General features: G+C 42.4%; 2 protein-coding genes across 4 annotated transcripts in view; both read right to left on the bottom strand.

The window, feature by feature from the left end:
- LOC133359254 (astacin-like metalloendopeptidase) overlaps window positions 1–6,257 on the bottom strand; it is a 67,474-nt gene extending 61,217 nt beyond the window's left edge. The window contains exon 1 of the mRNA XM_061577731.1: window positions 6,124–6,257. The gene's annotated coding sequence lies outside the window, so the exon portion shown is untranslated. The remainder of the gene's footprint in view (window positions 1–6,123) is intronic.
- Window positions 1–22,493, bottom strand: part of LOC133359253 (uncharacterized) — a 351,541-nt gene that overhangs the window by 198,333 nt on the left and 130,715 nt on the right. The window lies entirely within an intron of this gene.

Raw genomic sequence — 22,493 nt, forward strand, 5'->3', positions numbered from 1 at the left:
AACATGATGCCTTGTATAAAGGTGTCAGTTTTGTACCAGTTTAAAGGGTAAAAACCTACTACTATATTTTGCCACTGGTAAAGGAGGTCTCATTGAGTAAATGCTTACCCCGAGCTCTCAATACTCTGATAGTGCACTGTTTTTGAGTTGTACGCCTTTTGGTGTCATCTGGTCCAACACCAATGGAGACTAGGCTCTAAGGAAAACTGTCTCGGGTGTGGACCAATCAACTTCAAGGACAGTGCATATCATCATCAGAGTTGTTTTTTTTTTGCATTTTGACTACTTGTGTTGTGGTTATTGCAAACATGATGCCTTGTATAAAGGTGTCAGTTTTGTACCAGTTTAAAGGGTAAAAACCTACTACTATATTTTGCCACTGGTAAAGGAGGTCTCAGAGTAAATGCTTACCCCGAGCTCTCAATACTCTGATAGTGCACTGTTTTTGAGTTGTACGCCTTTTGGTGTCATCTGGTCCAACACCAATGGAGACTAGGCTCTAAGGAAAGCTGTCTCGGGTGTGGACCAATTAACTTCAAGGACAGTGCATATCATTATCAGAGTTGTTTTCTTTTTGTTTGCATTTTGACTATTTGTGTTGTGGTTATTGCAAACATGATGCCTTGTATAAAGGTGTCAGTTTTGTACCAGTTTAAAGGGTAAAAACCTACTACTGTAACTGCATATTTAGATAACAATGCTGCTGTATTCTTTGGTTCTTTCGGTAAAGTCACATAGAAAAACACTCACGACGTTTCGATTGCAACACAAGCGGTCGTCATCAAGTGGAGAATTTTATTTTATTTTCAAAAAAATTTAATTTATTTTCTATCTACGTAACTTTACAGAAATAACCAAATAATATGAATTTTTCTGCAGTCACAAAAGTTTTAAGTCAAAATTTAATGCTGCTGTAATTGTAACTTAAATTGTGTGCAGGCCCAGCCGGAAGGCAGCCAAATTAACCATGCTGTTGAATACATAACCGAGTGCGTGTATCTGGGTAAATCAGTTGGACTGGAATCAAAATTATGGAATAAGAGGTAATTGAGAGCTGGATGGAGTGCAACTGCAAAATTGTATTTCGATTTAAAGCTTTTGTGACTGCAGGGATTTATCTTCTTGGTTCTTTGATTGTGTTCACGTTTACGGTGACTTTCAGACCGCAGTCCACTCACTGGCATTGACTATATATCTTTTATTCTCCGCAGGGAATGGATTCTTTGCTCCGCTGCAAGTCTCCTACCACCACTCTCCCATTGACATATTTCGTTGCTTTCTCTTAGTACCTTTCACGCGACGGTCAATGGTATAGTGTATAGCAGATTGTATAATAATAAATAGTATAAAAGTGTAATGTTTCATATAATGTATAAGGTAATATATAGTATCGTAATTGCATAGTGAATATACAGCAGTGTGGTATACAGTACGGTGGGTAGAATAATACATAGCGTACTATTACAATGTATAGTCTAAGGTATAGGGTGGTGTATAGTAATACAGTATATAATTTAATGTTGGGTTTGTCTATGGCAGTATATAGTACGGGGTAGACCCGTGTGATGTAAGAGAAAAAAGTTTAGCTGGAGGCATATATATTTTTTGCGACATAAAATTGTAATGTATGACTTACTGTTAGTAGCTCAGCTTATTGGAGAGTATATTTAGTATATTGATGATACTGATGTAGTTCATATTTTAGTTTTTTTACGTGGTGGTTTAGTTGCTGCAGCTCCATACCATTAACATTTCTTCCCTTTATTACTGCTAACCCTACACCCTCCCTTTGATGCTGCTAATCCTGCATAATGCACGGGCATAATGACTTTGAAACCCCCCGCCCACCTCCTACGCATTCCACAAGTAGTGACTAATCCCATATCTGCATTTCCCATAAATATTCTAAATTCCTCTTGATATGCAAATTCCTTTGTCAAGGCGCTCTTCCCCCTCCAACCCAGCTTAAATATACGCTGCCAAGCCTAGTGGTGTTCATTCAGACGCTGTCTTTCTGACAGACCTGTTCTTCACCTGAGGACGGCTGCTTGCGTTGTGGCCGAAACGTCGTGAGAATTATTTTATAATGTTAAATTTTTATTATTTTATTATTTCCCTTCTACGTGACTTTACCGAAAGAACCAAGAAGATGCAAAATTGTATTTTACCATTAAAAGCAACAAACCAAAGTTCCTAAATCATAAAGTTTTAATCAGTGAATATTATCTGCCATGACATATGAATCATAAAGATAGATTATGAAACAGAATATAAACAAAAGCTGAAAAGTACAGAAAAAGGATGATGAGAAGCATGCTGGGAATCACACGGAGAAACATAATTTTTCTCTTTCAGTAAGGTCAGTATATTAGCACACGTGCTGTAGTGCAGATAATATACATGAGCACACACACATGTTGTAGTACAGGGAATGTATAACATACAGACTATATATATGGTACAGAGAATGTATAAGACACACACATGCTGTAGTATAGGGAATGTATAAGATGCACACACACACACGCTGTGATATAGGGGAAGTATAAGACACGCACACACAGGGAGTGGTTGGGCTGGCACGTACATGCTGTAGTGCATGATGGAGCTGCAGTCATAGGGGGCGGACATGTCATGCGCGTGTGATTTCTTAGTGAAGATTTGACTGTGCCATTCTGAAAAGAAACACGGTCTAACATGTTAAACCTTCTTTGTCACATTCGCTATGAATATTATCGGTCTGATTTGTAATTTATTTTTGGGTGAGGCCACGTAATGATCTGGCAAAATTTGTATCAAAAGGCTCACCACCACCCGACACAGCCAAACAAATTAAATTGTCACATAGTGACAAGCGTGTAACGCATAAATTATTATTGTTTCAGCTCAGGGTTAGGTGAAGAACATTTAGCACAACCACATTTAGCAATCAGATGCCACGTTTCACTTCAAACTGTCAAGCATATTCAGGAAAATCCAGGAAGTCGGAACTTCCCCTGCACCCAACCCGGTTTCTAAAATGGGTGTTGTAGCACCACAGAAACAGCCAATCAGATGTATCAGATTTCTAAATGAACAATAAATTAAAGTTAAAATTGCCACCGTTTATAAAATTAAATTCGAATAAATTTGTAATAGTTAATTATTAAAACAATTAATAAAATTAAATAAATGAAAACTAAATTAAATCACGTTTCGGAGGCAACACAAGCCTCCCTCATCAGGTGTAAAAAGGTACAGCAAAATAACTGTAGCGCGAGTTATTTGTGATGAGACATTGTTATATAGGATAAGAGGAGGGGGAGGAGCCAAGGAGGACGGGCGCAGGATGAGGGGGAGGGGGTTGGGGTGTGGGTGGAGCCAGGAAGGTGATAGAGAAGGAGGACGGAGCCCCGGATGGGGGAGGGGGGACGCAGAGCGGGGGAGAGTCACGGTTGAGGTTTAACATGGTTAATCACATCTTTCCAATGATTGCTCAATTTGAATCCATCTTCTCGGTTGATGTTATGTCTATGTTTGTACATCTGTATAGCCTCATGGACAAATCTTTGGTGGTATCCAGACGGCTTGCAGAGTACCTTGGTATCAGAGAAAACAATATCATGATCACCCACAGCGTTGTAACAATGATCAGCAACGGCCGAAGAATTCGTTTTGCCGTGTTTCAAATCTGATTTGTGCTCGCGAATTCGGTCTGAAATATGTCGTTTCGTCTCCCCGATGTAGCAGTCACTACAGGTACAACTCAATTTGTACTGTAAATCCGGAATGACATCCTTTACGGATTGGATCAGATCACGGATTTTGTGTACTGTATTGAACCGGACATGGATCTTGTGTTTGTTTAGAATTTTGGAAATATTTTTGGTAACGCCTGCTATGTACGGCAGCGTGATGATTTTGATCGGAGTATCAGGTGGTTGTCTCTGCATGGTAGGAGAAACAGCTTGGCGGATAGTACGGTCTGAGTATCCGTTCATCTTGAGGGCCAGATGTACATTATTTTGCTGTGCCTTTTTACACCTGATGAGGGAGGCTTGTGTTGCCTCCAAAACGTCGTGATTTGTTGTTTTCATTTATTTTATTTCATTAATTGTTTTACCTACGTGACTTTACCGAAAAAACCAAAGAGTATGAATCCTTGCAGTCAAGAAAGCTTCAAATCTAGAGTTAATTATTATTTTTAATTTGAAGAATATTTGTAGTCAAATGGGAAGGCCAGTCTGCTCAGTACAATTCTATTAAACAAAACAATAAACTGTGAACACATTTACAACCTAGCATCATTTGAGAGGGTGGCACGCTGCTATATTGTGCTTCCAATCATTACAAATGAGACTTGCCTTCTTGCCCGCTAGGGGTGTCAGGGAGGTGAGTTGTGTTCTTAGGTTTTTTCGGTAAAGTCATGTAGGTAAAAAAAATAAATTAATAAAAGTAAAATAAAACAAAATAAAAATTCACGACGTTTCGGAAGCAACACAAGCCTCCGTCTTCAGGTGGAACCGTCACAGCCACGACAGCTGTATCAAGTAAATGAGAGATCACAAGAAATACCAACCCGTATATATAATGGTTGAGGGGGGAAGGGCCAGGAACGGCACACTTTTTTTTTATTAATATGGTAAGGTGAGGCTTAAGACTAAGAATAGACTGCATAACAAAGGACTGAGCCTTTGTTATGGAGAGGTGCGGTTTGTAACTAACACCTAGCATACATAACAAAAGTGTGAAAAAAGAAAGCAAGTAAGAACTAAAACTGGTGAAACAACAAACTGGCTGTCTATCAATAACCTGTAATAGTTGTCTGTTAAATAAGATGGTCCAAATAAGTGTAGTTACATCTTTTTTGCATGGTTAATCACATATTTCCAATGATTACTCAGTTTGTAACCCTCATCACGGTTGAAATTGTGTCTGTGTTTGTATATTTGTATGGCTTCGTGTACAAACCTTTGATGGTAGCCAGGAGGTGTGCAGAGCACCTTGGTCTCGGAAAAGACAATTTCATGAGAGCCCACAGAGTTGTAGCAATGATCGACAACAGCCGAACTGATTCTTCGGCTGTTGCCGATCATTGCTACAACTCTGTGGGCTCTCATGAAATTGTCTTTTCCGAGACCAAGGTGCTCTGCAAACCTCCTGGCTACCATCAAAGGTTTGTACACGAAGCCATACAAATATACAAACACAGACATAATTTCAACCGTGATGAGGGTTACAAACTGAGTAATCATTGAAAATATGTGATTAACCATGCAAAAAAGATGTAACTACACTTATTTGGACCATCTTATTTGACAGACAACTATTACAGGTTATTGATAGACAGCCAGTTTGTTGTTTCACCAGTTTTAGTTCTTAATTGCTTTCTTTTTTCACACTTTTGTTATGTATGCTAGGTGTTAGTTACAAACCGCACCTCTCCATAACAAAGGCTCAGTCAGTCCTTTGTTATGCAGTCTATTCTTAGTCTTAAGCCTCACCTTACCATATTAATAAAAAAAAAGTGTGCCGTTCCTGGCCCTTCCCCCCTCAACCATTATATATACGGGGTGGTATTTCTTGTGATCTCTCATTTACTTGATACAGCTGTCGTGGCTGTGACGGTTCCACCTGAAGACAGAGGCTTGTGTTGCTTCCGAAACGTCGTGAATTTTTATTTTGTTTTATTTTACTTTTATTAATTTATTTTTTTTACCTACATGACTTTACCGAAAAAATCTAAGAATATGAATCCTTGCAGTCACGAAAGCTTCAAATCTACAAGGTGAGTTGTGGTACCACTAGATTAATTGTCGTGATTAGGGTTCTGATTCCATTCAAGAATAGGTAATTTTTTTAACAATCTGTTTAATGCAGTGGCCTCCAGTGGCTGCAGGCGGTTACTGAACTCATCCAAAAAACATATGAATTTATAAATGTTGTTTATTTTACACACATCCATGCGTGTATTGTTAGCTAAATAATTAATATGGATTAATTGATCCATCATTGCACCGCTAGTGCCCAGACGCGGACAGTAGAGGAGGATCGGCACTCATAGTACCAGAGGCAGTTCGGAAGCAACAGTCACAGGTGATGCTCATCCTGCACTGAGAGATGGAGTCACATTGTCCCTCTCACCGGGCTTCATGTTCTCTGGCACCACCCAGACGTGGTCGTCGCGGTCACTGCGGCAGTGCTCGTGCTGGAAGCCGAGCGCGTGCATCAACTCGTGCAGAACCGTGCCCTTGGTTACCTTCCCGGGCTCCAGGGACAGATCCTGGGCTCCCCCCTGCCTCCCCACGTACGACCAGCTCTTGCTGAGAGACCTGAAAGCAGGAGTCATCCATTGGATCACGTGATTATTTTAAATACATTTAGATAAAGTATATTTCAGATTTTTATGTAAATGGGACAATGAGTTTGCATGTAATAGTAGAGTCCCTAAACTAAAGAGTACAGAAGAGTGAAGTTGTCATTTTATGACACCCACCACTGCTGTAAACTAGAAATGTAATTTGTTCTTCCAGACAAAATGAGTTTACATCCGAAGCAAAACCTTCTCACGAGACGTAAAAGGTCCTGAAATTCTCTTCAATTAGGCTAAAATATATTCCACTGGTGGAGGAGGGTGTACGGCACACACTTTACTCATGTGATCTAACACGTACATTTATTTTTAATCAATATTCCACTGACAACAATAAACTCTCTTCAGCTAAGATGTGATTTTAGATGCATAGTCACTGTGTAAGATGAGCACATTCAAGACCAAAATCAGAATCTCTATTTAGACTGGATGAATCCCATGAGCTATGAAGCACTTTTTCCCTCCACACCTCTGGCAATGGCCATAGGGACCACACAACGTGTTGGGATGGCTGTGGTGAGGCAGAGCAGGTACAGCTTGTGGAATTACAAAGATCTATGTCAACATGATTGAGTGCTGAATGAGAATTCCAGATGTGAGTACTGGCTGTGAATTATTAAAGTATTGTACAGTATATGGGTATTGGATGTGAAATCCTCACCCCTCCAAGGCCTGGATATGAATGAAATCCGTCTCTTTGCCATGAGGGCGGAATCGCATGTAGGTTTTCTTCTCAAACTCCTCTACAGCCTGCTCGATGGCTTTCACATCGTAGTCATCTGCAAGACAGTGAGGCATTTCATATCAGTTCACTTCAATGCAATTTTTATGCATTGTCCACAATGAAGTCATTCATATTTATTATCATCATGGGGGGGGGGGGGGGTTAATATAAAGTATTATTACAATGCTTCCTATTTATATGCACATGTTAGGGTCCATTAGACCAGGACCTACATACTACATGTGGGTGCAAGGAAAATATTTGGTGGAACTGTAGCAGCTGACATCAAATGATAGCTGCGAGTAGCACCCTATTGTGTCAATAGCTCAGGTCATCATGGCGATGCCACTGATGCTGTTAAGTCAACAACCAACCTTCAATGTCTCCAGCATCTGGTTGTTGGTCTGACTGCGAGTCTCTTGGTAAAGGCAAATGCACATTAAGAGGCAAACATAATCTAAAATTCAGCTGTCCTAATGAGACGAGTATTGATAAAACCCTTAAGGTAAACTTTGCACGCTACTATAACCAATGCACGAGTATTGACATTCCGTGGATTTAAAGCAATAATAAAACATGTCAAAGAAGCCTCTCCATAGAGCACTAACACACTGACAGTTCATGAGGTCAATGCGACACTTACAGAAGTCCTTGGACACCTTGTAGGGGATGTACACACGGCCATCGCCACTCTTCGGCCAGTGCCTGACTGGGTGTGAGAGGCTGCTCTCCTTGACTCCACACCCGGTGAATTCTGAAGCCGGAGCGAGAGAGGGGGGGGGCAGACAGCTCACGCAGGACGCTCTTCTCGCACAGCCTGGGCTTGCCGTGAGTTGGGACACCGGCCTGCAAGCTCGTGTCGCATACAGCATCAGAATTGATGGACGATGCTGTGCTTCAACTTCACCCACACAGCACAGCCACTACTAACGCTCTAATGTACTTGCAATGAACATGTAATTATGAATATTTGGTGGGAGACAAAAATTAGAAAATGGAAAGTCATTTGCATATCTCAAATTTAATGGCATGAACAAAAGCCCCACCGAAAATATTTGCTTTTGGGACTGGTGTGATAGGGACAAGCGGCCCAGAGGATTCTACGCTGCGCTACTATGGCCAATGTTAACATCATTCACGTATGTATGTACGTATGTTGAACTTGTTTCGCACCGTACTTAGATAACCGTGATAATTGGAGGTGAGGGGGAAGGACAACAAATTAAAAAAAAAAAGCAGTTCAAAATAAATTAGTTTTCAATCTAAAAAATTAGTTTCACGAGAAAAAACCCTTCACTGACTCACACTGGCCAGCGTGGTAAAGTATGGTCAAACAATCCCCTTGACCACTATGGGAACCTCATTTGCCAGTAAAAATATGATAATTGGTTGTTTACCCTTCTATCTGGCAACAAAAATGACACCTTTTTACAAGGAGTCATGTTTGCGTAGACCGCAATACCTGCAGTCATAATACAAACAAAAGACATAACTCTGATAATGTGCACTGTCCTTGAAGTTGATTGGTCCACACCCGAGACAGCTTTCCTTAGAGCCTAGTCTCACATGGGTTGGACCAGATGACGCCAAAAGGCGCACAACTCAAAGACAATGTACCATCAGAGTATGAGAGCTCAGGGCAAGCATCTACACTATGGGAACCTCATTTGCCAGTAAAAATATGATAATTGGTTGTTTACCCTTCTATCTGGCAACAAAACTGACACCTTTTTACAAGGAGTCATGTTTGCATAGACCGCAATACCTGCAGTCATAATACAAACAAAAGACATAACTCTGATAATGTGCACTGTCCTTGAAGTTGATTGGCCATCACAGCCTGGGGAGGGCTGTACATTAGGTAATGGTTAATGTAGGCTGATCAAGAAGGGCGCTGCGTTCACTGCACTGGGCACATGGAAAAGGTGGATTCCTCCCGTGGGCCCCGTGAACCTGAACAAGGCCCCGTGGTGCCTACCTTTCTCTTTCTTCTCCAGAACCTGGGGAAGCTGAAATAAAATAAGGCAATAACAATAAGGCACAAAGAACTAACCATGAATGAAATGTATTTTATTATTGCCCAGAAAAGCTTTTCTCATGACTCTTTCCAGGTTTTCAGGAGGGCCCTGGCAAGGTTTCGCACTAGGAGGTGATGATTGCTGAGTATAATTCAAATTGAGTAATTTGCAGGTAACCATTCCAAATTTGGCAAATTTGGACGATGTCATCAGCACACTATTGCCTCCTCTTGTGGATTACGTCACGTGATCTCTAACGCCCACTGTCAAGCAGACGGCATGTATTTTAAAGTTAATACACCAGCAGTATGAATCAGGGTGGCCGCTGGATTTGAACTGTGAACCTCTGTAACAAGCGGCAAATTACCTACCGCTGGGCTGCGTCACCATGGCGAGTGTTACGAGGGTTTATATGGGACAGCTGAGGCTGTAGGTTTGCTTCACTATAAGTAAAACATTTTCTTTAAAAGTCAGGCGATGTTCTGCCTATATTATGGAATGTTGCTGCAGATCTCACCGTTATTTTGTGGCTTGAGACACTAGCATCTCTGGACACAGCGCTGGCTCCTGCTGGGGTAACACAGAGAGAGCAATCAGCGCACACACTCGTGCAGAGTGCAAATGGGCAGGATCGCCACTCTCACTGCTTGATGACGTCTGATAAAGGTGCACACGCCTCATCCCACAACAGTGCCATCAACATAGCCTTGGTAAATCTCACGTGCAGACCACAGAGTCCAGCCTCAGTGCCTGAAACCACCAAAATCTGCAATTCCCCAACCAAGGTCTGAGCTGGGAACTTGCACGATGCGAAAGCTTGGGTCCAATGGCCTATTTCTATTTGTATGTTTCTGCAACCTCTGCCCTACTCTTTGGTTCTTTCGGTAAAGTAACGTAGGTAAAAAATGTAATAGATCACGTTTCTATCACAAACCTCTCTCTCCCTAATCCCCCATTAATCCCCCACTAACACAACTGAGGTGCTTGCCACCGCTTGTTTGCCCATTGCCACATATATAGCCTTGTTGTAGCTGCTCTCTCGCTAGTTTAGCAGTTCCACTGCTGGATTATATTTTTTCCGCCTGAGGACGACCGCTTGTGTTGCGATCGAAACGGCGTGATTTATTTTATTTCTACCTACATGACTTTACCGAAAGAACCAAAGAGTATGGATTCCTGCAGTCACGAAAGCTTTAAATTAAAATCTCTGCCCTATTAAAGGCTGTAGACAACGCATAAGCATGGTACTAAACAAATTGGAAGACAAAACGCCCGTGGCCACAGCGGTGTTCAAGTGGACACCACAAAAGCTTGAGTCCATCACTCACGTTCCTCAGGAGCCTACTCACCCTACCTACGTGTTTGGAGCCAACCCATTGGCAACCCTAAGCAGTGACATTTTGGGTGCTTTGGGTGACTACGCACATGATATGCTAGACAAGCTACTCACATAATTATATCACAGTTGTGTTACATTATGATTGTCCTATACTAATTGCAGTAAATATTACTTAAATATTGGAATCATAATTATCTGTTTATTTATTTATCGGAGTTTGAGGTGTTATTTGAATACATCCTCGTTTGTCATCATTCTGGAGCTGCTTGCAGCCCTAACCCTACGATTAGTTTGCTCGCCTAGCACCACAATTGTTCACCTGAAATGCCTTGAAGTTCCCATAGACTCTGTCCAAACATAATGAACATAATAAAGTCTACAAATCGAACCCAAATTTCCTCCACATATCTGTCAGACAGCAACATTTTCACTAGTATCACCGAAACACGCACTGGCATTCCCTTAAGCACAGTTGGGTGTGCTTGTTTATCCTATCAATGGGACGCTTTGTTTGCCAGTATCAAGACGATAATAGATACAACTGCTCAACCCGAGATATTAATGCCGTGATATTTGCATTGTCTTTGTGGTTGCCTTTTGGCATTATCTGGTCTAACACTGTTGAGACAAGGCCATAAAGGAGACTGTCTCTGGTGTAGTCCAATCGGTTTCAAGGACAATGCGTACATTACCAAAGCACGTTTATTCGCATGTGTTACCACAAGCATGTGTGATTATTGCAGACTTCGTACCTCATCATGCGTGTCTATTTAGTATTTGAACATCTCAACACTGGGTAAATCCTATTCGTTTTTAATATTTATTTCATCCTATTTCACAAACTATAGTAAACACTTTGAGCAGAATATATAATAAATGTGCCCCTCTAGAGTTCACAAACGAAAACCAAACTATTTTTTATTTTACCAGGTAAGGCCCACTAATCTATTTACCTCGTTTTCAGAAGCGACCTGGCCACAAAAGATAGCTTAACAAAGTGGCTTATCATGCGGACATATCATGCGGACATTTATAGCAGCCAAATATTCTAAATGGTATATAAATGGTATGTTTTGAAATATGGAGGGGAAAACGGGAGGGCCTGGATAAAAATCTATGCGACCACGGGGAGAACATGCAAACTCCAATTACTGTATAAAGCCGTCAGGTTTGGGATCGAACCGACAACTTGCAGTATACCAGGCTTGGTAGTTAACATTTCGCCATCTATTTCCTCTCCTTTCATTTCTCGTGCATGTTAATAGCGTTTCTCAATTCCAGAGGCCGCATCGCCCCTGACCATCGAGATCCCGAAGAAGCTCAACCACGTGGATCCAGTAAAATATGTAAGAGTTGATTGCTGGTTGGTTGATTGGTTGTGATTCGCAGATTTGATTAGTTTAACAAGCAAAACCTGTTTTGCACTTGGTGACAATATGTATTTCTTAATTATATTCATGTGTATTGTGGTGGTAATGAAGCTGAAGTTGTAATGCTCTTTGGATTCCAGTTAAGCATTAACTGGTAAAAGCGTTAGTTAGCATAATGGGAATTGTCACTCTTTAGCAGTTAGTTGAGCAATGAACGCTGATGATTAAACTGGATGACGTGCATGGTTGTGTTGATGACATCATGGCACTTAAGGACACAGTTCAGGAAGCTCAAGCGCGCGAGAGCTGAGCTTTTGTTAACACCTGACGATACAAGCTCCAGTCAAACGTTGCATAAAAATTTGAAAAAATTTCTATTTGCTTTTCAACACTGGTTTGCTGGCATATTCGTCAACACGACAACTTGATTTGATTGGCTACGTCCATTGACTCAAGGTATAGTTGAAAATCAGCATTATACCTACACACTCTAAACCAAAGAAACAAATTATTAATCGCTATAAAATTGTATGTGTACATAGTTTTTTATAGAGATTAACCTTCCAAGTGGATGGTAACATTATTCACGCACCACTTCACATGATACATGATTACATTTGATCTTTTTCTTTGCCATGCATTGTGATTTTTGTTTAAACACACGTGCCCTGAGATTTGGTTGTCATATGCAGAATTCAATATTTTTTGACTCGTAGAATACATTTGAATCAGGGGAAACTAGATCAGTCATCCTAGATTTCACAAACCAAGGTCTTTACAAAAACACACATTTACAAATAAATAAATCATACAATGGGACTTCACGAAGAGAGGGGCAACATACAAATCAGAAGAGGCCTCAGGAAAGGAAATACTCCCATCACCAATGCTTTCCACAGCAACGTTAGCAGATGTTTTATGATAATTGAATGGGAGAAAGTGTAAATAAACAAATGGACAGTATTAATAATCTCAGACTTGTTAATGACATTCAATATAACAAACACTGATAAAGAGTCATAGGAAATGATCGAAAAACTAAAAGAAAAGTTATAAAGTGAGACCCAAGATAAATGAAAAATAAAAGTCAAGAACAAAAATGGTGATATATTAAATAACTGCTGGGAGGATGCAGCTGAAATCAGATGAGGTATATCTATGGAAATGTTTGAAGGAAGATCAGTATCGAAATCATGACATAAAGAGGTGAAGAGGAGCAAGATGGAAAGCTTTTGTAAAACGGAATCTCACACTGGCATTGAAACCTCTATCTGATCTCACCTGTGCACTGTGTCTCTCCAAGTCAATGTAATGATGAATATCCCACCTGTATCTGATCTCACCTGTGACTTGTATCTATATAGATCAATGTAATGATGAACATCCCACCTGTATCTGATCCCACCTGTGTCTTGTGTCTGTCTAGGTCAATGCAATCATGAGTTTCTCACCTCTGACCGGGTGCGTCTGGGCTGGAGCTGGGTTTCTGGGTTCCCGTGCCGCCACGTCAAGGCCGAACATCTTCCCAATCTTCATGACGTCGCCGTCACTCAGGACGTGGCTCCCTCCAAAACGACGCATGTTCTTCGTGTCCTTGGGCATCATCGTCAGGCTGTGCTCGTCTTTGGAGCCGGCGGAGCTGGGGACACCGAGGTTGTTAATGTGCCATGAGGCGAGTGAACACTGAGAAACAGCATCTCTTGACCCATTGGCATGAGTGCACATTATTCTTTATGATTTTAACCTCATGTAAACTCATCTTCTTGGTTCTTTCGGTAAAGTCACGTAGAAGGAAAATAATAAAATAATAAAAATAAAACATAATAAAATAATTCTCATGACGTTTCGGCCACAACGCAAGCAGCCGTCGTGAGAATTATTTTATTATGTTTTATTTTCATTATTTTATTATTTTCCTTCTACGTGACTTTACCGAAAGAACCAAGAAGATGAATCCCTGCAGTCAGGAAAGCTTCAAATCGAAACTCATGTAAACTGCTGCGGTATGGGGCTGTCCATAAATGACGTCATGCGATTTTGGCCGATGTTTTACCCCCCTCCCCCCCTCGTCACACGGCGTCACAAAAAGTCAGACCCTCAAATATGATGTCACAAAGCTCTGCTCCCCGCCCTCCAAACCATATTTCCATTTTGAAAATAAAACATGCTTCAAATCACTTTAAACTATTGTCATTATAGTGCGTATTTAATGTGGCACTGCACTCTGGTGTTGTAGGAGAAAATATGTATTAAAAAGGAGGCGTTGGAAATCTTAAATTTAGCATAAAATTCACTTGAAAATCCTCAACGTCTAACTAAAACTGCAGATGTTCAGAATTTTACGTTGAAATTATCTTATAAAATATTAAAAGTATTTATAACTATAAAAAATACTTGAAACTTTGTAGTAGAACAAAGCAAAATGGAGAGTACAATTATAACAATCACATTCATTCCACAGAATGAAAAGCCCTGGTAGAATCATTAGAATCAAAATGTTTAAAAACAATCATTCAAAAAATTTACAAAATTTATGCTTCTCCATTTTCCTATTGAGAAGCAAAATGCTCCTTCATGAAATAAATAAAAGGTGACCTTAGTAAATTTAAATAATCAAATAGTTAATGAAAATTAATCAAAATTAGTGTTGTTATAACAATTCTATTTAATTTAATATGTATTTGAAGTTGCGCATTTTGATGTGACTTCACATTTCTCAAACGCCCCCTCCCCCCCTCGTCACACATCGTCACAAATGTCTGACCCCCCTCCCCCCCCTAGGGGCGTGACGTCATATATGGACGGCCCCTATACAGGCCTTCCCATGTCAAGTAGGTGGTGAGGTTTGTTTGACCATACAGTAATGGTTGGTGAATAGAGTATCACTCACCACTAATGTTATCCCTACTCTTTGGTTCTTTCGGTAAAGTCAAGTAGGTAAAAATAAAATAAAATAAATCACGACGTTTCGATCGCAACACAAGCGACCGTCATCAGGCGGAACCGATACAGCAGGATAACTGCTAAATCAGCTAAATCAGCAGTTGTCCTGCTGTATCGGTTCCGCCTGATGACGGTTGCTTGTGTTGCGATCGAATCGTCGTCATTTATGTTATTTTATTTCTACCTACGTGACTTTACCGAAAGAACCAAAGAGTTTGGATTCCTGCAGTCACGAAAGCTTCAAATCAATGTTATCCATGGCTGGGAATCGAACTCAAGTCACAGAGTTCACAGTGTAATGAGCTTTTCTCATGACTCTACCACTTCCTTCTTGTCAATTAGTTTTAGATAATTTATAAAAGAAAAACTGGGGTTTGGTCATGAAAATATTAAAGGCCTAGTCCTGAAAAAGACACCACAGGGTAATTAATGTACACTTTGCTTTGGTGATGTCCCTCAGCATGACTTGGCAAATTGGCACCTGTGGGATTTAAACCATCAACCCAGTGAAATATTGTTTAACTGCAAGTGTGCTACCTACTTAGAAATTAGGAACCAGTGATGTAAATTCCACATTTTCATGGATGGAACAAGTTTACATAGGAAAACTACGAATGACTTCCCAGCCAGCAGTGGCACCTATGGGCCGAATCTGCCCCGATTGGCATTTGAAGTCAAGTCTCGTGCTTGGGGGTCCGATGCCCTGAACGATATCCTGGCCATCACTTTAATACAGAACAATCGGAATTTTTAAAGCATATAAATGTGACCTCATCTCAAGACGCTGTACAAAGAGGGTACATTATTTTTAGGGCAGGGAGATAATGGCACAAAGCTATGTGGGAATTGAGGCACCATGAAGGTAGAGGCAGAGCAGCATAAGGAGAGCTACTGCAGCCCAGCACGTAGAGGTTACACGCACATCACACACACAGACACGCACTTGAGATGTATTTCTGTGTCCACGTATCACTGAGCTTTAGTAACAAACCTATCATGTACTGAATTTCCCATTTCCTATAAATATTCTAGAAAAGAAGACAACGTGTGACCCTGCTGCAACAAGTGTGGCACGGTGCTCATCTCTGTTCATGTCCTTAAACCAGTGATGGAATTGCACATTGATATGGTGGGTACCATTCATTCCATGCAGTGTATTTTTTGCATGTGTATATGAACCATTTATGTAACGTGATATCAGAGTATAAACAGTGCTATTAATTAAATACAGCTACTATATTGTACACATAGCTAGTGTAATAAACAAGGCATGATTGCAATGCAGAAAGTAATACTAAACACAGCAGCTATATTATCTCAAGTGAGGCTGTGGAGATCGAGATCTGCATTCCACACAGCTACTGGATAAACGAGTAACTCCTGTGCAGCCAAGCCTACAGGAATTGACATGCACAAGAATGGAATTCAGAAGCAGGAGACTGGTGTGGATCAAAAGGGGAATTTGACTGAGTGGATCTGGGTTTTGTCTGGTATCAGTGACGTCCCGATCATCCTCTGCACTTGTGACAAACACAATGGAGCAGTTGGTGGTGGCTTTTCACCATCGACACGAGGAGTGGGGCAATGCTGAGCAGTGAGCTGTCGGGTGTCCCAAGCAAAGGTGAGGGGCATAGCAGGGGGCAAAGTTGACTCCGGTATCAGGAACTCTAATCAGTCAATCCACAGAACCTGCATCTGCACTATTACCTGCAGCCAATGGAATTTCATCAATTTGCCCTTCCTGTGCATCAGGCCTGCTGCAGATGATCTGGTGACTGCCACCATAGTGCCGAAGGAGGTTATAGTTTATTACTGTTCGCTCTTGGGCACCCACAATGGTCATCGTCTGGAGCAGTGTTGAGAAGGCAGGACCTGCTCGACCTCCCTGCTGGCCACGTCTACCCCAGCGGAGAGAGACGTACATGCCGTAGTGGGTGACGGAGCTGTAGTCGTAGGGGGTCGTCAGGTTGTGCTCATGCGATGTTTTCTTCACAATGGCATCCACCCATTCTGAAAAGAAACGTGTAAAATATTAAGAGTTAGTAATATTATACTTTTTAAATGTGATCAATACAAATCTCCATCAGTGTGCGTGACCTGCAGTGTGGTGTCTAACATGGGTGAGACGAAAGTCAGTCTGTGGAGTCTGCGGCAGACAAAGCCATGACGTCACAAGCTCGTCAGCATGCGGGTCGACTCCGTTTCCGTGACGTCACAGTGCGGAATTACCCCACGCGTTTTCTACTTCACTTTTCGTGCACACGAGCCTCCCAGGTGTTGCACTGCACACATATGGCGCCAATTCCCAAGACATGCACTACACTCCAGAGTATTAAAATTAGACATGCAATTTTATTGAAATGTAGAGAAAGGTTGCAAAATTGTATCTTAATGATATATGCATATTGCTATATTAATAGCGCACAGAACGTTGTTACTTCAGTGGAAATGAACACAAGTGAATTAAGATGTTGCTGCGTTAATTATAGTAACGTTGTGTTAGGCGTAAAAAAGTAACGTGTTCGTTGTAAAGATTGCATATTGTTAGAAATGTTGTAATGCAATGAAAGCTGCCGTATAGCTATCACCACCATCAGCCACAATCCACAGCTTTCGCAGCATTTATTTACAGACTAGCCTATAGCCTGTCCAAGGACGGTGTATTGCAGTAAATCCGAAATATTCAATCGAAAAAAATGTTTCGGTCATGATTATTAATGAGGGGAGGGTGTTCCATGTAGAGTGACATCGCCCGCTATTTATTATTAATGAGGGGAGGGTGCTCCATGTAGAGTGACATCGCCCGCTATTTATTATTAATGAGGGGAGGGTGCTCCATGTAGAGTGACATCGCCCGCTATTTATTATTAATGAGGGGAGGGTGCTCTATGTAGAGTGACATCGCCCGCTATTTATTATTAATGAGGGGAGGGTGCTCCATGTAGAGTGACATCGCCCGCTATTTATTATTAATGAGGGGAGGGTGCTCCATGTAGAGTGACATCGCCCGCTATTTATTATTAATGAGGGGAGGGTGCTCCATGTAGAGTGACGCCACCTGCTCATTATTATTCATGATAGCGTTACAGAGTTAGCATGCCATCAGGGTTCTGGCTTTTTATAAATGAAGAATATTCGTTTCAAAAGCCCTCACACGTCCCCTCCCCCACGTGGTCAGCGATTATTTATTTATATTATTTGTGCCCCCCCCCCCAGTGCTGCCACTGGGTGTTTGGAGTCACGTGACAGCTCAGGGTGATCAAGTGGCACCACCTCGTCCAGACGCCGCTCGCGTCTTATTGTGAAAAGTGAGTCAAGAGGCATCTCGTGGTGAGGTGGCTGACAAAAACGATTGTGTCTGTAGAGGACGGTCTCTTGGAGCACTCCTACGCAGAACACGATGCTTCATTGATAGAAGCGACAGCTAGAGATGAAGGTGGTCAGGTCAGGGAAGTTGCTTCTGAGCAAGGCAATGACAATAAACGTCTGAAGAGACGAGCCGGGGTCTGCGGAGTGGAAAATCTTGAGGTGCAGGTCGTGGACAGTGCCAGTCATGAGGATGTTCCTCTCGCACCACTGGCACAGAAAAGAGACCACAGAGTGGCTGAGGGAGAGAGGAGGGTGGTGGTGGTGGTGGGAATAGCAGGCAAGTTCAGCAATGGCAGAGGAGAAGAGCAGAGAATGTAAAATCAAGAAGCAGGCCTCGTCTAAGTCAAGGGCAGGACAGATGGGAGAGAGAAGTGAAAAAAAGGTCCTAATCCTTTTGCCGCCACGTGTAACATTGAGTTTCTGTAAATTATTTTAAATTGTTCTTATTCACAGAGGCATTGGCATGTGTCGCGTGGTTTCAAATGAACCAAAACATTATAAAATTACAGCAGAAGCTCTGTTATCCAGCATCATTGTGGAATGGAGGGTGCTGGTTAATCAAACATGCCGGTTATCTGAGAAGTATACTTATTTTTTCAAGCACATACTTTTCAAAAAGCATGTTTTTTTGTACGCATGTTCACCACAAGTATATGTGGTTAATGCAGACATGATTCCTTGCAATAAAGGGTTAAACCTATTCTTATATTGACACTGGCAAGGGAGGTCCCATGACACCTTGAATAATTTGAAAGCTTATCATCTTGTCCGACTTCTCTTTTTATAATATGAAATGTAGTAATTCATTTAATCTTAGTGTGGATTTTTCCATTTTCATAAGTGTTTTTTGTAAAAAAATATATTTCTGGTTCGGATTTTTTTTCTTCTTTGAGAGCTTGGATGGCCGTGTAATAATGTGGTTGTATATGAGTTGCATATAAGATCACAGCCCCAAGTGATTATTGGAAGGAGGGACTTCGTACAGGCAGAGTGCGAGACTCGGCGTGGCTAGTCCATATGTCCTGTAGGCTAGGCCATGCCTCCATGAGAGGTTGAGAGGGAGCTCAGGTTTGTGTTGTTCTGAGCACGTGAGTTACACTCACCTAGAGTTCCTACAATCGAATTTCTTCCATGCCAAATTTTTGGTCGATAACACTCCAACGCCTGACTGTGTTGCCACATTTACAAGAGTTGATCAAATTCTGACCAATAAAGGTTCAGAAATTTTCAAGACTACATTTAACATCAAAACGTGACGATTCACTGGTCAATGTTGGATAAAGATATATACGCACAGATGGTCAAATCCAGAAGGTGCCCTGTACCCAGTGATTCAAAGCTCCTTGATCCTTAAGCATCTCAACAAATGCCATGGCTGATGGATTCAGAGCTGCTGGTGCCCATAGTTTAGCTGCACCACGCTGGTCAGAGTGGGTTGGTGCAGGGGACATAGATTGTCAGACTGGTATCAGTGCCCTATCCAGCCCAGCTATTCAGGTCTACAAGGCATTCAAGCCTCTTGTTGAAGAAGCAGCATTTTTTAATGCATCATAATTTACCAAGGATTCTTGTGACGCGAAGTCACGTGCAGTTTTAAATAACACTTTTTGCAATACATAATTAGTTGTATGAGTTGATAAATGCAATGCTGTACATTGTGCTGAACAAATATTGTCCAAAAATATTCAATGTAACTTAAACTTTGAGGTATCCTTTGAAACTCATGTTAAACATAATTTGACCGAAACACAGATTTACAAATTTTTATGGATGGGATCCAAACAGACTGGAGCTTTCCAGGAACATGTGTTTAGTGACATGACCTGATTTTGGTAAATATGGTCGGAGACTTGAGGCATCGCCAGCATTATATGATACGATAATTAACTTAGTTTTGTTTTAGTTTAGTGTGCGGTGCTGTTATCACGTAAATATTAAGTCTCTTGTATGCATACTGATCTATAACACACTTCAGTTCATGCTTCTGGTCTTCCTTACCGGGCTTGACATTGTCACTCAAGACGTTGATGTACGCATCACGGTCACTGCGGCAGTGCTCATGGTGGAAGCCGAGCGCGTGCATGAACTCGTGCAGAACGACGCCCTTGGACACCTTCCCAGGCTCCAGGGAGAGCACCTGGTCCCCGCCCTGACGGCCCAGGAATGACCAGTTCCTGCAGAGACAAATTCAGCCTGAGCACTGAGCCCCATTCACTCACCACACAAACCTCCACAGTCACTGAGCACCAGCCATGGGCTTCCGGCAGCACAGGCTTCTCATTTGCGCAGCATTTACAGCCCCACAGGAGCTCTTGAAATCTAGAAATCCTTACACAATCTCTGGGCTAGTGTCTGGCTCTGTAATAAATGTGTAGCCGTGCCTCTGCATTGTCCGTGTCTTACCCTTCCCGTGCATGGATGTAGATGTAGTCGGCCTCTTTAGAGCGAGGGATGAACCGGACGCATGTTTTCTTCTCAAACTCCAGTGCCGCCTCCTCGATCTTCTTGACGTCATGCTCGTCTGCATGTGACACGCTGGGCGTGAGAGGTGCTTGCGCAAAGGACTCATGCCCGAGCGCAACCAACGCTGCTGTGGCGGTGACGTGAGTGGCGGCCGCGCTGGGCTCCCCGGGGAAGGCCTGGGGGACCGCTCCGCCGCCGCTACCTGCGCTTACACTCGGTAGCAGGAGACGTCGCTCATTCAAACCACGGCACTGCTTTTTTTGAGTTGACAGTAACTTGCTGTTCATTGAGAACTGCTTTTCTTTCATGGCCACTGCTGGTGAGGTGCTGTAATCTGGTCGTTTTAGATTAGTATCATAATTACTGCTGGTTTAACGGCACCACCGATGGCGATGTTAAATGCCTCACCTGGTATACAGGAGGTCGTGGGTTCAATCGTGACCCTGACGCCTGCTGTATATTTGGAGTTTGCATGTTATCATAGTCACGTGGATTTTTCTCTGGGTTCTCTGGTTTTTCCCTTTACGTTTAGAAACATGAGTTTAGAGTATTTGGCTACGATACATTTTCACATCATAAGCCACTTCGTTGAGCTATAATTTGTGACTAGGTCACTTATGACAAAGAGCTGAGAAGCTTAGTGGGCCTGACCTGGTAAAATAAAAATAGTTTAGTTTAAATCATTGACTTAACACTCATTCCACTGCATGTATTTGACAGCAGATAGAGAACAAACATCGTTATCTGTCCTTTCGAATTGGTATCCATCCCTTCTAATGTCTAATCAAGCTGTGTTGAGTGAGTGGCACTGCTTCAGATAAAGTCCTGAGCGGAGTCCCTGCGTGAGTGAAATCTCAGCCCCGCAGTCCCCCGCCCGGCGACGTGAGGAATCTCCACGATCCGCGGTGGCGACGCGAGCCTCCCTAGCGCCGCTCTGCACTCTCCGTGTCAGGTGCACCGCTTCCTCTGCTCCATTGGCCCCAATGCGGCGTTTTCATCACAGTCACGCACGCTGCGTACGCGCTGCACATCACTGGCTCCTACACGCACGGTGCCATGCGTGTATCACGAGTCACGACCGATGTAAGTCAATGACTCGAGGCCTGGTTACAGGACACTGTGCGTGATGATGTCGTGTGTATATAGACACTTAGATTTGTGTGTCCTCTTCATCTGAGAGTCGGTCTGCTTCCTGAGCTATGTGGATGTATTTCCTATAGAGAGCTGCAGAGAATACCTCCACTAATCTTCAGATTCTATTTCAATCATGAGTTATGGTTCCATCTTTCTCCCTTAGGATGACCATTAGTGAAATGTCAATCAACAACCCCATTTTGCTGCAGCTATTTCAATGTAATGTCAATCATTCAGCACTCGGGGGATGTGGCTTGATTCTCACGCTGATTCAAGTAACCAGGCGACATCTCACATAGACCAAGACACCGAGTTGGGTTTCTTCTTCAGGGTCAAACCCTGTCCCTGACTCTCCGCTCACCACCAGCTTGCCACAACCACCTCCACGCCCAGTCACGTGATTATCAATCCACATAGAGCACAGCTCTGAATGATAATTTACATCCTGATTTACATTGGGCCCTGCGCTTGATTCTAGACAAGGGCCACTCTGTTGATGTGAACTCTGCCCTCAATCTCGTCACCTTCCAGTCACAGGATGAACAAGGCACAGGATGAACAAGGCACGGGATGGACAAGGCACAGGTGGAACAACGAATGAGTAGGAGGGAGGAGGAGGGGAGGCCACTCACAGAAGGCGACAGACACTTTGTAGGGGACGTAGATTCGGCCGTCTCTGGCCTTGGGCCACTTCTGCACGGAGCGACGCGTGGGGTGGACGGCGATGTCTCCCCACTCGAGCGTGTAGTCTGGGTGAGACGGGACAGCGTCACTCACTCAC

The sequence above is a fragment of the Lethenteron reissneri genome, chromosome 64 (genome assembly GCF_015708825.2).
Source record: "Lethenteron reissneri isolate LAM-NWPU_2019-01 chromosome 64, ASM1570882v1, whole genome shotgun sequence".
NCBI lineage: Eukaryota > Metazoa > Chordata > Hyperoartia > Petromyzontiformes > Petromyzontidae > Lethenteron > Lethenteron reissneri.